The sequence below is a fragment of the Pteropus vampyrus genome, unplaced genomic scaffold, assembly GCF_000151845.1.
Source record: "Pteropus vampyrus isolate Shadow unplaced genomic scaffold, Pvam_2.0 Scaffold505, whole genome shotgun sequence".
NCBI classification, from domain to species: domain Eukaryota; kingdom Metazoa; phylum Chordata; class Mammalia; order Chiroptera; family Pteropodidae; genus Pteropus; species Pteropus vampyrus.
This window is the reverse complement of record NW_011889286.1, coordinates 637,286-649,692: the sequence shown is the minus strand read 5'-3', so window position 1 is coordinate 649,692 and position 12,407 is coordinate 637,286. Positions and strand designations below refer to the sequence as shown.

The 12,407-nt window shown below is 33.7% G+C and overlaps 1 protein-coding gene and 1 pseudogene across 4 annotated transcripts in view; one reads left to right on the top strand and one right to left on the bottom strand.

Annotated features, from left to right (window-relative positions):
• Positions 1 to 12,407, bottom strand: part of SIK3 (SIK family kinase 3) — a 216,685-nt gene that overhangs the window by 150,328 nt on the left and 53,950 nt on the right. The window lies entirely within an intron of this gene.
• Positions 11,067 to 11,577, top strand: LOC105307620 (annotated as a pseudogene).

Below are 12,407 nucleotides of genomic sequence, written 5' to 3'. Positions count from 1 at the left end.
CATATATATATGAATGTTCCTACGAACAAATTCATAATAGCTACAAACTGGAATCAATTTCAAATGTCCACTAACAGCAGTACATTATAGTGTGTTCATGCAATGTAATACTTAATATACAATAAAAAAGAACAAAGTATTGCAAAACATAACAACATAGACAAAACCTAATGCTGGGTGAAAGAAACATACATATTGTGCAATTCCAATTACATAAAGCCAAAAACTAGGCAAATTATATTGTTTAAAGATGCATATCTAGGAGACGAATCCACAAAGAAAAGCAAAGAATTGACTATCAAAGTTAGCATGTTGACTTGAAGTAGTATACAAGAAGGTGGCTTCTGGGCATGATAGGAATGTTCTAATTCTTGATCTGTGTGTTGTATACATGAGTATTTGTATTATAACAATTCATTAAGCTATACATTAATTTATTATGCACTTTTCAGTATGTCTATTTTCTTTCCCTCAAATAGGTTTTTAAAATTGCAAAGCACAGGCCTACTACATAGTAGGCACTCAATGAAAGATAAAAGCTTTTTTTTAAAAAACGCAAGATACTATTAAATTGATGTGACATACTTTGGGAGAATCAAAGTACCTGTGAGTATGAAGCAGTCACATATGAAGCAAAAGCTGACTCATGATTGAATACGTCATAATCCTAATAGAAAATAAACTAGTTGTACAGCTCATTTACAGCTAAAAAGAGGTAAGATCTATTAAATCCTATATATGAGAAAGCACACTGTTCTTAAAAGCAAGCAATACAGATTTCAATGTTAGCTACTGTGCCCTGAGCAAATTAATTAATCTCTCCAAATCTCAGTTTCCTCATCTGTCAAACTAAGAAAATGCCTACCTATCCAGGTAGTTTATCATGAGGTTCAAATAAAACAATGTTTGTAAAAGCCCTTGACAAGTGGTAACGTATCAAATGAATGGCATTAATAAAATACTACATATTATTAGTTTAGGTATGGGTAAAGCAAGGAAAAAAATACCATGGAACCTGAAAATATGAATACTTCATACTTCGACTTTTATTTAGGGCATTAGGAAGAGATGATGCCCCAAAACTGGCACAAAATCTGAGAGGTAAGAATAGAAAGGACAAAATCCCAGATCATGTGAAAATCAAATAGAATCTTAGGAGAAAACCTGCAATTGATATCTAAAGACAAGAGTATTCTCTAATTCTGACAGAAAGAAAAATCCAAAAGAGAACACCACTCGTCAAATACCACTGACCTAGTCCTAAATTGTAATATCTTTGATGGCAAGAACTGATCTTAATTATCTTTATAACAAGCTTTGGGTGTAACAAAAATGGAACAAAAGGAAGGAAAGAGGCCTCTGTCAGTTCAATCAATTCCAATGCTCTTCAAGTAAGCAATGTTGCTGGAAAGGAGGCAAGAAGAAATGCTATGGCCACATAACTCAAAGAACAGCCATTCTGAATATGTGAAAGATTGAATTATTATAACATTTTAAAGGAAATAGGTAGATCATAGAGTTTCAGAAATGGAATGGACTCTAATTTTACAAAAAAAAAAAAAAAAAAAAATGTGAAGCCTAAAGAGAATGAGAAGACAAGCCACAGACTGGAAGAAAATATTTGCAAAGACACATCTAATAAAGGACTGTTATCCAAAATATATAAAGGACACTTAAAACTCAACAACAAGAAAATAATATAATTAAAAAAGAGGTCAAAGACCTTAACAGACATCTCACTGAAGAAGATATATAGATGGCAAATAAGCACAAGAAAAGATGTTCTATATGACATATCATCAGGAAAATGCAATTAGAACAACAATGAAATACCACTATATACCTACTGGGGTGGCATAAAATCCAGAACACTGACAACACCAAATGTTGGCCAGGATGTGGAACAACAGGAACTCTTGTTCATTGCTGGTGGGAATGCAAAACAATACAGACACCTTGGAAGGCAGTTTGGCAGGTTCTTACAAAACTAAACACGCTCTTACCATACAATCTACTAAAATGGCTGAGATAAACTTTAATTTACACTTAAGGTTTGGACAAATCCAAAAACTATAACCAATTGTGAATAATACATATATTAAGGTCACAAAGTCATGCTTAGGTGCCACATAAACAAATAAAGACTAAACAAATAAAACAGGTTTAAAAAAACTGAAATCACTGGAACAGTGTTTTAAAGGATTTTTGTTCTCTTAATAATCCTTGCAAAGAAAAAAGAGAAATTTGCTATTTTGAATCTAAGTGGTATAGAGTTTTCTAATGGGCACACACAGAATCAATTAAACAGATTCCTCATATGCCCCACACAATTTCAGGAGCAGGGAAACTGTAGATCAGTGGCCTTATGTAAGGCATGGTGACATAAATTCCATCTCCCTTGACACAAGATGGGGATTGGACTAAGAAGCAAGCAGGAATCTCATATCACATTTCCATTCTTCAGTACTCATTCATTTGTATCATTTTGCTGTTACTTTGCTCTCCACAGACACATATTACCAGTACCACACACATAATCTCCACTGACCTGAAACTATACTCCTAGTAGAACTTTACACTTAGCAGAATAGAGGGGTTGATATTGTTTCTTCCTTCCTTAATATGAAATAAAAAATAATTTTCCAAAATGTACATGAATAATACTGATAATTAGCACTATGTTCAAAATTAGAAAAAATTATCTCAAAAAATCATTGTTATCTAACATCAGGGCCACAAAACCATTTTTTGCCCCTGTATGTTCCTTAATGAAAGAAGGGGATATAAAACAAGTATTTACTGATACTACTGAGCCATAAGGAGCTACACTATTTCTACATGAAAGGGAAGTTCAAAGTGGTACCCTGCCCCAAAGAAAAGTCTCACATCAACCACATTACTTACTACTAGCTAAAACAAAAATAAATACACAAAAAGAAACAACCACCTCCCAAATCAAAACTCTGACATAAGCCAGATGAAACTATATATTCATTTGTTATAAAAATTAAGTATAACAGCCAATTTGGCCAGTTCCCACAAAGCACACACCCTTGAGAAGAGCCTGGGTCACCCAGAGTATTTCGGGCAGTTTCTACACAGAAAGAGCAAGCACACTGCACGTGGAGTAAAAAATAAACATTAAACCTCCAGAACTATTTGCACAAAATTTTGAAAAATAGAACCAAAAGTTCAGCTAGGAAAGAGTGATGCTTATCAAAGGTTAATTTCTTAATACAAATTTGCTCAATCTCTTTGGTAAGAGCATATGAACAGAGCCCCACTCTTTACACAGAACTGTCCAAACATTAACCAATGCCCATAGCAGCCTAGTGAGGTAAATGTTTTACAAATACGGGGATATACCCTGGCGATACAAAAACTGAGGACCTGGCACCTGGGCCAGTGTTTTCTCTGCCTTTTACTTGGTGCATAGACTACTCAAAGAAGACTGCTTGATGCCTCTGCTTAGCATTTTATCATAGAAAGCTGCTCTCAATTCCACACATGAGACTATGTTTTAAGATGTAAAGTCTATTCCAAAAGTAGCAGGGTTGCTTTGCTTACCACTATCTTTGTCAATTACTATCAAAAATTCATTAGTTAAGAAAGCAGCTTTTGAGCACTTTTTACCTATACATACAGGCCTATCTATCCAAAAAAAAAATTATTAGTTTTGTTTTACTTTGAATTATTTATACAGCCAGTTGCTACAGAAACAAGAGTCTGATCATTTTGTACTTCAGCATGTCAAAATCTTTTTTATTATATTAGTAAATGTGTCTGGTGACTGACTAGAAGGAAACACAAGAGAACAATGTGGATGATAGAAATTTTCTCTATCTTCATTAAGGTGGTAGTTATAAAGATTTATCACATCTGACTGCACTGTATTCTTAAGATTTGTGTTTGTGAATGTATTTAATGCCACTAAACTGTACATTTGGAAATGGTTAAAATGACATGTTATATATATTTTACCACAATAGAAAACATACAAAAAGAAATAGGAAAAAAAAAAGATCTGTGCACTTCCCAGTATACAAATTTTACCTAAAAAAAATACAAGTGTCAAAGATGAAAATCTAATTGCCAAATACCTGAGTTAGGAAGCACCAAAGGGAAGCACCCCTATTTTACCATAATAAGAAAAAAAACCCAGCTGAAAAACTTTGGTCTTATTTCTAACTTCCATGCACTGATTAATTCTTAATGAATCAAAGAGCCATCGGCTTTCACGGTCTCCATTAAGTAGAAAAGAGAGGGCCTCAGAGTAGTGTGGACACTTGCATCCACCTGTGAGCGTGTAAACCACATTCATCAACTACAGTTACCTCATACATCAGGCAAGGTAACACAAACTATCATGTGTCAAAGGCATCATCGAAAAGTCATAGATATAGATATCTCCTCTGAGGTAGATTAAGAAAAGAAGAAATGAACTGAAATTTCATTGATAACCACATGACCCAAATTAGTCTCTCATAATTGTCAATGAGATCCTTATCAGATTATAAATGGCAAGTGAGAAATGTAAAATGGTATAAATGTAAATAATCTATATATATTACAAATAGAATTTCCCATTTTCATCTGCAAGTAGCTAAAATATCCTGGCTAAAAAGCCGGCTCTATTTTGTTTAGGAATAAACAAAGAAATGAATATGTAAGTGGATCTCTGTTTCAAGGGTAAATAAAAACAGCTTTACTCTGGAATAAAAAAAAGAGCTCCTTCTTGATAGAATTGCCAGGTGTAACCACTGGCAGATCGTAGAAAACACGAACGACACCAAAGGTATAACTAGTGTAGGCTAAAGTACAACATGTTCAATTTCTTGAAAATAACCCCAGTGCAACTCCAAAGTCAGTCAGTCTTATTAGCAGTCTTAAACAAAAAATTGCATTACCAGCACTGGCCACATAAATATAATTACCCATGCTCATTTCTGACACTTCAGTTCATTTCCCTAAAGACTACCAAATAGAGCCACTTTAGCACATAAGAACAGACTATCTCTGAAGATTAAATAGGGCTTCAAAAGTGTCTTGTAACACTGAACTTATGTAAGGTTGCAACATCCATAAAGTCATCATAGACCCATCTGGTAACACTACCAAAGTTAAGGTTGTAATATTTTTCAGACTCTTAGGCTCAAACATAGTCTTAGAAATCATCTAATGCAGTTATTTTCAAACTTTTTAAAGACATTATGAAATCCTTATTCATAAGGATTATATCATAATATGATATATTATGAATGTTCATTAAGGCACTAATGAAAAAATTTTGACCATTCTGAGCTGTGTGCTGTTAATGTGCTGAAGAAAACAGAAAAGCTCAGAATGTGGCTGAAAAACTTGAGAGCAAACACACTGATCAGAACCCAAACGTGATTTTTAACAATGATAAATGTTCCAAAGCAACACGAAGTTGAATCTCCAGGTCAAATGTAAATACAATTTGATGAAATTATCTAACCCACAAATTACATATTAATAAAAGACTAAATGGGCACATCTCTGCTGCACGCCTTACATGGACAAAAAAAAAGAGAAAACTGGGTACAGGCCATTAACTGCTCTAATGTCAACCAGCTCTCCAGCTGCTGAGCTCCCCCACTTGTGTCTAAAATGAGGCACTGTTTCACCTGTCTAAAGGGTGAAAAAAGACAGTGAAATTAAGAAACTCTAAGGAAAAAAAGGATGGAGAAAATAAAGCCAGAGATGTCTTTACATGAAGTATAAACTGGACTTTGGGTGGTAAACACAATAGAATATACAGATGTCAAATGATAATGTACACCTGAAAATTATATAATTGTATTAACCAACGTTACCCCAATAAACTTAATTAAAAAATTTTAAAAAGAAGAAAAAAAAGAAATAGCTGGGAGTCTAAGTTAGATGTACAGAAAAAAATGTAGTATGAGTGGGAGGAAAAAAATATGTAGACACATATACATATATATTAATGGAAAACTTCATCTCTCTCTCTCACACACACACACACACACAAAACTTGGAAAATACTACCAATGTAATTTATCTCAAAACACAAGAATTTCTTTTAAAAAGTTGTGTTTATAAGCTCATGCATATTCATAAACTGATTCATTTGGTAGAAACATACAGTCATCTGAAAGCAGTGAAAAAGCTACAGTTTTAAATGCTCAATTTACTCATCTAGACTTAAAGGTTATAGTAGCACTTCTTAAAAACATATTACTCATCACTGCTCTAACTATACATCTTTGTACAGAAAACATGGAAAATAAGGTGGACTAGTAGTACACAAGTTTGTCACTGACAATAGTTAAAAAAGTCAAACCACATTAGAAAATAGCATGCAACTCGTTAACATCTGCAGACTTCATCATCTTGGAAATTTTACATCACAGACCATAAGTATTATGGACTACTTTCAGGGAAGGCTGTTTTCTGAAACTGACTCACCCTGACCCATCTTCAGTGTCTAAGTATGTGATGAGACAATGCAAGAAAAAGCAATGGGTCAATAATGCAACCAAATTATAGCAAAGCAAGGTAAACTGATCTTGTAATTGAAGGGTATGTCTACCCAAAACTCTGAGTAATTCTTTTACTTCAGTGAAGATAGTTCATTATACATGTGTGGCCTGAACATAATGGATGCGTTTTATAGGTAACAATATTAACTAGAATGCACAAGTATTTAAAAACCATTGTGTTACTATTGCTACTACTATTGCTACCTCCATTTTGCAAAAGAACTGAAGCCCAGAGAAGAGAAATGACTTGCCTGAAATTACACAGCCACTCAGAGATGATGGTAGAACTCAGACTTAATTCTTATGACTCCCAAATTCTTTGATTTTCCTTAAACTTTTTCTTCATTGGTCAACATAACCCTTCATTCATGAAACCTTTCATCCATTCATTTCTTTATCTAGTCAAGAATATATGTTGCACACTTTTCTCTCATCTTGAGAAAATGAAAAGTATATACAATTCCTGCTTTAGGTGGTAAAGAGGATATATTACAATCCAGTATAATGGTCTAGGAAAGATTAATCGAAAAAAAAAAAAAAAGTACACCAATGTAGGGAATGGCAAACAGAAATGGGTGAGTGGCATGGGGGAATGCAGATGAGAAAACCTCTAACTGTGGAGGTCAAGAAAGCTTCTCGTAGGTTATGTTACCTGAATCTTGGAACTTGGAAGAAATCTGACAAGTGAATAGGAGATGGAGGGAGCACATCAGGAAGAAAAAAACAAAATGGGTAAAAGCATAAAGGCCAGGAAAATATATATATATAACATATAGAGGAAACTAGCATGACTGGCAACCATATCAGGCATGAAGCTGAAAAATGGGCAGCAGCCATGGCAATCAAGACCAGGGTCATCGATGCCTGCTAAGGAAAGTAAGCTTTGTTTTCCAGGAGACAGAACACAGTAAAGGTGAGTAACATGCTAAAACTTTTGCTTTCAAAAGATCAAACTGGTTTTAGTGTGAAGGATGGAACAGAGGGATACAAGGCTAGAAATAGGTATGTCGGTTAAGACTGTACTGCAGTATTAGAAAAATGAGTGCCTAAATTAAGGCAGTGAAAAAGAGAATGAAGGGCGGGTAACATATTAGAGAGCTATTTCGGAAGCAAAATCTTAAAACTTAGTGATCGATAAGAAGTGGAAGGCAAGATGCAAGAAGTAACCTAGGCTAACTCCCAGACTTCTGGCTTATACTTACTACTGGGTGGAGATGAGCAAATTATTCTGGTTAGATAATGAGCTCAGTTTTAGATAAATGAGTTAAGTCTGTGAGATCTGTATGGCATAAGGTAAAGATGTCCAATATGCAGTTAGAAACTGGGCACTAAAACTCAAAAGAGATATGAGATTTAGGGTCTTTAGGTTGAAAGCTGTAGTTGAAGTAATGGGCCTGGTTCTGGTTCTCCAAGGAAGACTGTAAAGAGAGAGGAATCTGAGAATCTTAGATGATCTAAATATTTACTGGGTAAAGAGGAATAACATCGAAGATTGACAAGAGGACAGAGTTATAGGAGGAGAGCCAAGATAAAGTGTTTGGAAACCTAGAGAAAAAAAATTCAAGAAAGAGCAGAAGTTACCACAATCAAAAAAAAATTTTTAAGACCGAGAAGACATAAATGTAAACAATATTTCTGTAAAGTATCCTGTATTTGGAGTTTTCCAAGCCCTCTAAGATGCCCACACCAATTGACACCATAATTCCGTATCTAAGAATGTATCCTAAGGAAAAAATTAGAAATCCTGACAGTGGTTTATATACAAAAGCATTCATCACAGGATTATTTATAATGGCAACAAAATGAAAATATTTTAAATGTCAAAGAAAGGAATAGTTAAATAAATTACAGTATATCCATACAATATTACAACTCATTAAAAATTATACTTATAATTTCAAATGATATGGAAAAATACTCATGTTAACTATGTAAAATAAAAATGCATAGAGTAAAAACAGTCATAAAATACAACAAAATATTAGTGTAAGTTTATATAAGTAGTGAAATCATTTGTGCTTTTTGTTTTCCTCTTTAGCTTTTTTTTCCATTTACCAAATCTAATAATGTTCATGTATTCTTTTTTGTATTAAACTTTTTATCTGACATATCACATTATGGTTTAAATTTGCAATTCCTTAATGTCCAATAATGTTGAACATCTCTTCATATATTTATATGCCATCTATATATCTTCTTTGGTCAAATGTCTCTTCATGTCTTTGCCATTTTCTAATTGTATTATTTAGTTTTTTTACTATTGAGTTTTGAAGTTCTTTTGTTGAATATGTGATTCACAAATATTTTCTCCCAGTCAGTAGTTTGTCTTTTCATCCTTTTAACATGGTCTTTAGCAAAAGTTTTTAGTTTTTATGAAGTCCAAATTTATTAATTTTTCCTATTATGGATGTTTTTGATGTCAAGTCTGAGAACTCTTTGCCGATCTCTAGATTCCAAAATTTTTTCTCCTATTATTTTCCCTAAAAGATTTACAGTTTTACGTTTTACATTTAAGTCTGTTGTCCATTTTAAGTTAATTTTTGTATAATGTGTGACATTTAGGTCAAAGTTCATTTTTTTCCTATGGATATCCAACTGCTCAGCACCATTATTAAAAAGGCTTTCCTCTATTCAATTGTTTTTTTCATTTTATCAAAAAACAGTTTGTCAATGAGTAGTGGGTATAGTGTTTCCTTTTTAGGTGATGAAAATGTTCTGAATTAGGTAGTAGTAAATGTCGTACAACTTTGTGAATATACTAAAAACCATTTTATTGTACACTTTAAATTGATAAACTATATGGTTTATGAGTTATACCTCAATTTTTAAAAAGTTCTCTGGGGATGCTTGTGTAGGTTTCTGTTCTGTTACTCTGGGTTCTCTACCATATTCCATTGATCTATGTCTATCCTCCCAGCAATAATCACACAACCTTGATTATAGTAGCTATATAATAAATTTTGAAGTCAGGTAAAATTATTCCTACTACTTTTTCTTATATTTAGCTATCCTAGTTCCTTTGTATTTCCACGTACGTTTTATAATAATCTCATCTATATCTGCAAAAAAAAATCTTACTGGAATTTTTATAGAAATTGCATTAAATTTGTGTGTCAATTTGGAAAGAAATGACATCTTTACTATATTGAGTCTTCCAATCCATGAATATAACATTTATTAAGATCACTGATTTCTTTAATCAGCATTTTAGTTTTCAGCATACAAGTCCTATCCACACTTGTTAGATATACACTTAAGCCTTACTTTTTAAAGTGATTGTAAATGATATTGTATTTATTTCCATGTGTTCATTATTAGTATGCAGAAATGTAATTGATTTTTATATGTTTATCTTATATCCTAAAACCTTGCTAATGCATATATCATCTTTAGGAGTTTACCTTTAGATTCCTTTCTACATAGGCAATCATGTCATCTGTAAATAGAGAAATTTTATTTCTTTCTATGCCTTTATTTTTCTTGCTTTATTGTACTAGCTAAAACTTTCAACACTATATTGAATAAGAGTAGTGAGAAGAGACATCCTTGCCTTATTCTCCAACCTTTAGAGAAAAGCATTCAATGTTTCACCATTAAATCTAATGTTAGTTGTAGGTTTTTTGTAGATGGTCTTTATCAAGTTGAGGAAGTTCTGCCCCAAAAGGTTGAGACTTTCTGAGATTATGCATAAAAAAAAAAGTCTGCCACTCACAAATGGGAAAGCAATTACTTATTTCTCTTTCTCATCTCTCATGTATATCCAAAGATCCTAGCAACAAATGTACTGTCCTATTAAGCAATTCACTCTATACTAAGCAATCTACACATGATTCTTTTAACAATATTAAATTCATTATATTTTCTATCAGGCATTTCCTACCAGAAGAGCTTGGTCATAAAAATAAGACAATAACTTTCTGTTTTAAACTGGTAGCCTACATAATTTAGACAATTAGATTATTAAATATAGTAATGGCACAGACTATGCCACACATTGCTTATATACCTACTGGGCCTTGAACATAGCAAGCAATAAAGCTATTGATTTAAGTCACTATTTTATGGCATTATAGTACAGTTTTTTAAAAAGGAAAAGCTAAAGCTTCAACCCCTTCAATACGAATTAGAATAGACTACATCAACATTTAAACATGATGAATATTTACAACCTATAGAGAAACAGTTTTTTTCCTCACTTCTCAAACATCTCATCCATATAATAATGGGCTTCTTTTCCACATTTGGAAGGAGAAGGCTGGATGAATGGGGAAAATGCCCCTTTCAAATTATAACATCTAAAGGCTTAAAATGGAATAATAATAATTTGCCCAGTTTTTATAGATTCCTTCCAGAATCTTTCCACTGACCAAGATTATATTAATAGTCTGAAACATTTTAAATATTCTCTTTCCCATGGCTACCATAAAGTCAGGTGGAGAAGATTCAAAATGAGCAGTCTGGCCTCCATTCAGTTGATAGACGATAAATAGGTAGATAGGTAGATAGGTAGGTAGGTAGGTAGGTAGACAGACAGAAGACAGATATTTTTGGCTGCCCAGTTTGAATCATGGAATGATGAAGGAGTAGGTGGTGGGATCGCGCTGGGTGTCTGACAGTCCTTTCTCTGCCTTGCTTGTTAGAGCTTCAGCAGAATTTGAAATGGCTGGCAGTAAGGCTGGAAGGGACTACAGAAAGGCCAACACAAAGGCAGGTTCCCGCTCTCAGAGAGTAGGCTTGCAGTTTCTGGTGGGCCATATTCATCAACACCTGAACAACCAGCCATGGATGATGTGTGGGCACAACTACTGCTGTGTACAGTGCAACCATCCTGGAGTACCTCACCGCGGAGATCTGTGAATTGGCAGGAAATGCATCAAAAGACTTAAAGGTAAAGCATGTTAACCCTCGTCATTTGAAACTTGCTATATTTGTGGAGATGAGGAATTGGACTCTCTCATCAAGGCTACAACTGCTGGTGGTGGTGTCATTCCACACATCCACAAGTCTCTGATTGGGAAGAAAGGACAATAGAAGACTGTCTAAAGGATGCCTAGATTTCTTACTCTAAATACTCTAACAGCTGTTCAGTGTTGGTGATTCCAGTGAGTTGTATCTCTGTGAAAAATACAATTTTGCCTTTTTATAATTCTATTTGAGCAAGTTGGAAATTTAATTAGCTTTCCAACCAACCAAATTCCTGTATTCGAGTCTTAATCATATTTAACTGTTACTGTGGCTTCAAAGAAGCTGTTGATTCTGAATTAGTGGGTTCTGATTGAGTTGACTGTTTTTTTAAAAACTGTTTGGATTTTAATTGTGATGCAAAAGTTATAGGAACAAACATTTGGTTTTGGAAAGACATTATTTCCACTCTGGTGGATAAGTTCAATAAAGGTCATATCTCCCCCCCACCCCCCGCCCCTCCCAAAAAACTCTATGTTTTGTATAGCCAGGCTATATAAAATATAAAATAAAAGAAATAAATGTATACAAAGCCAAGTCTTCCTTGCAAAACTCCTTATAATCATTGTTCATTCTGGAGGTCAGGCTAAGCCACAAATTAAAGCATTTTTCAAAGACTTTGTTTTCAAGCTATTAACTTACAATGTTTCTTTTTATAAAAGCAATCACCCTATTTATGTCAATATAACCGAAAGCAATATCTGTTACCTCAAGTAGAATGGAAGTTACAAGTTTCCACCCCAGCTCCAATATTTGGTAAGCATTTACTTAATTTGATTTCTTTTAGGCCTAGAACCAAATGATCCACACTAATTTGCTAAATCAACAATGGGCCTACTGTTTAAGTATTACTTGTCAGTCACCACACACACACACAAAACTGTTTTACTACCCTAGTTTAATCTTCTAAATGGACTA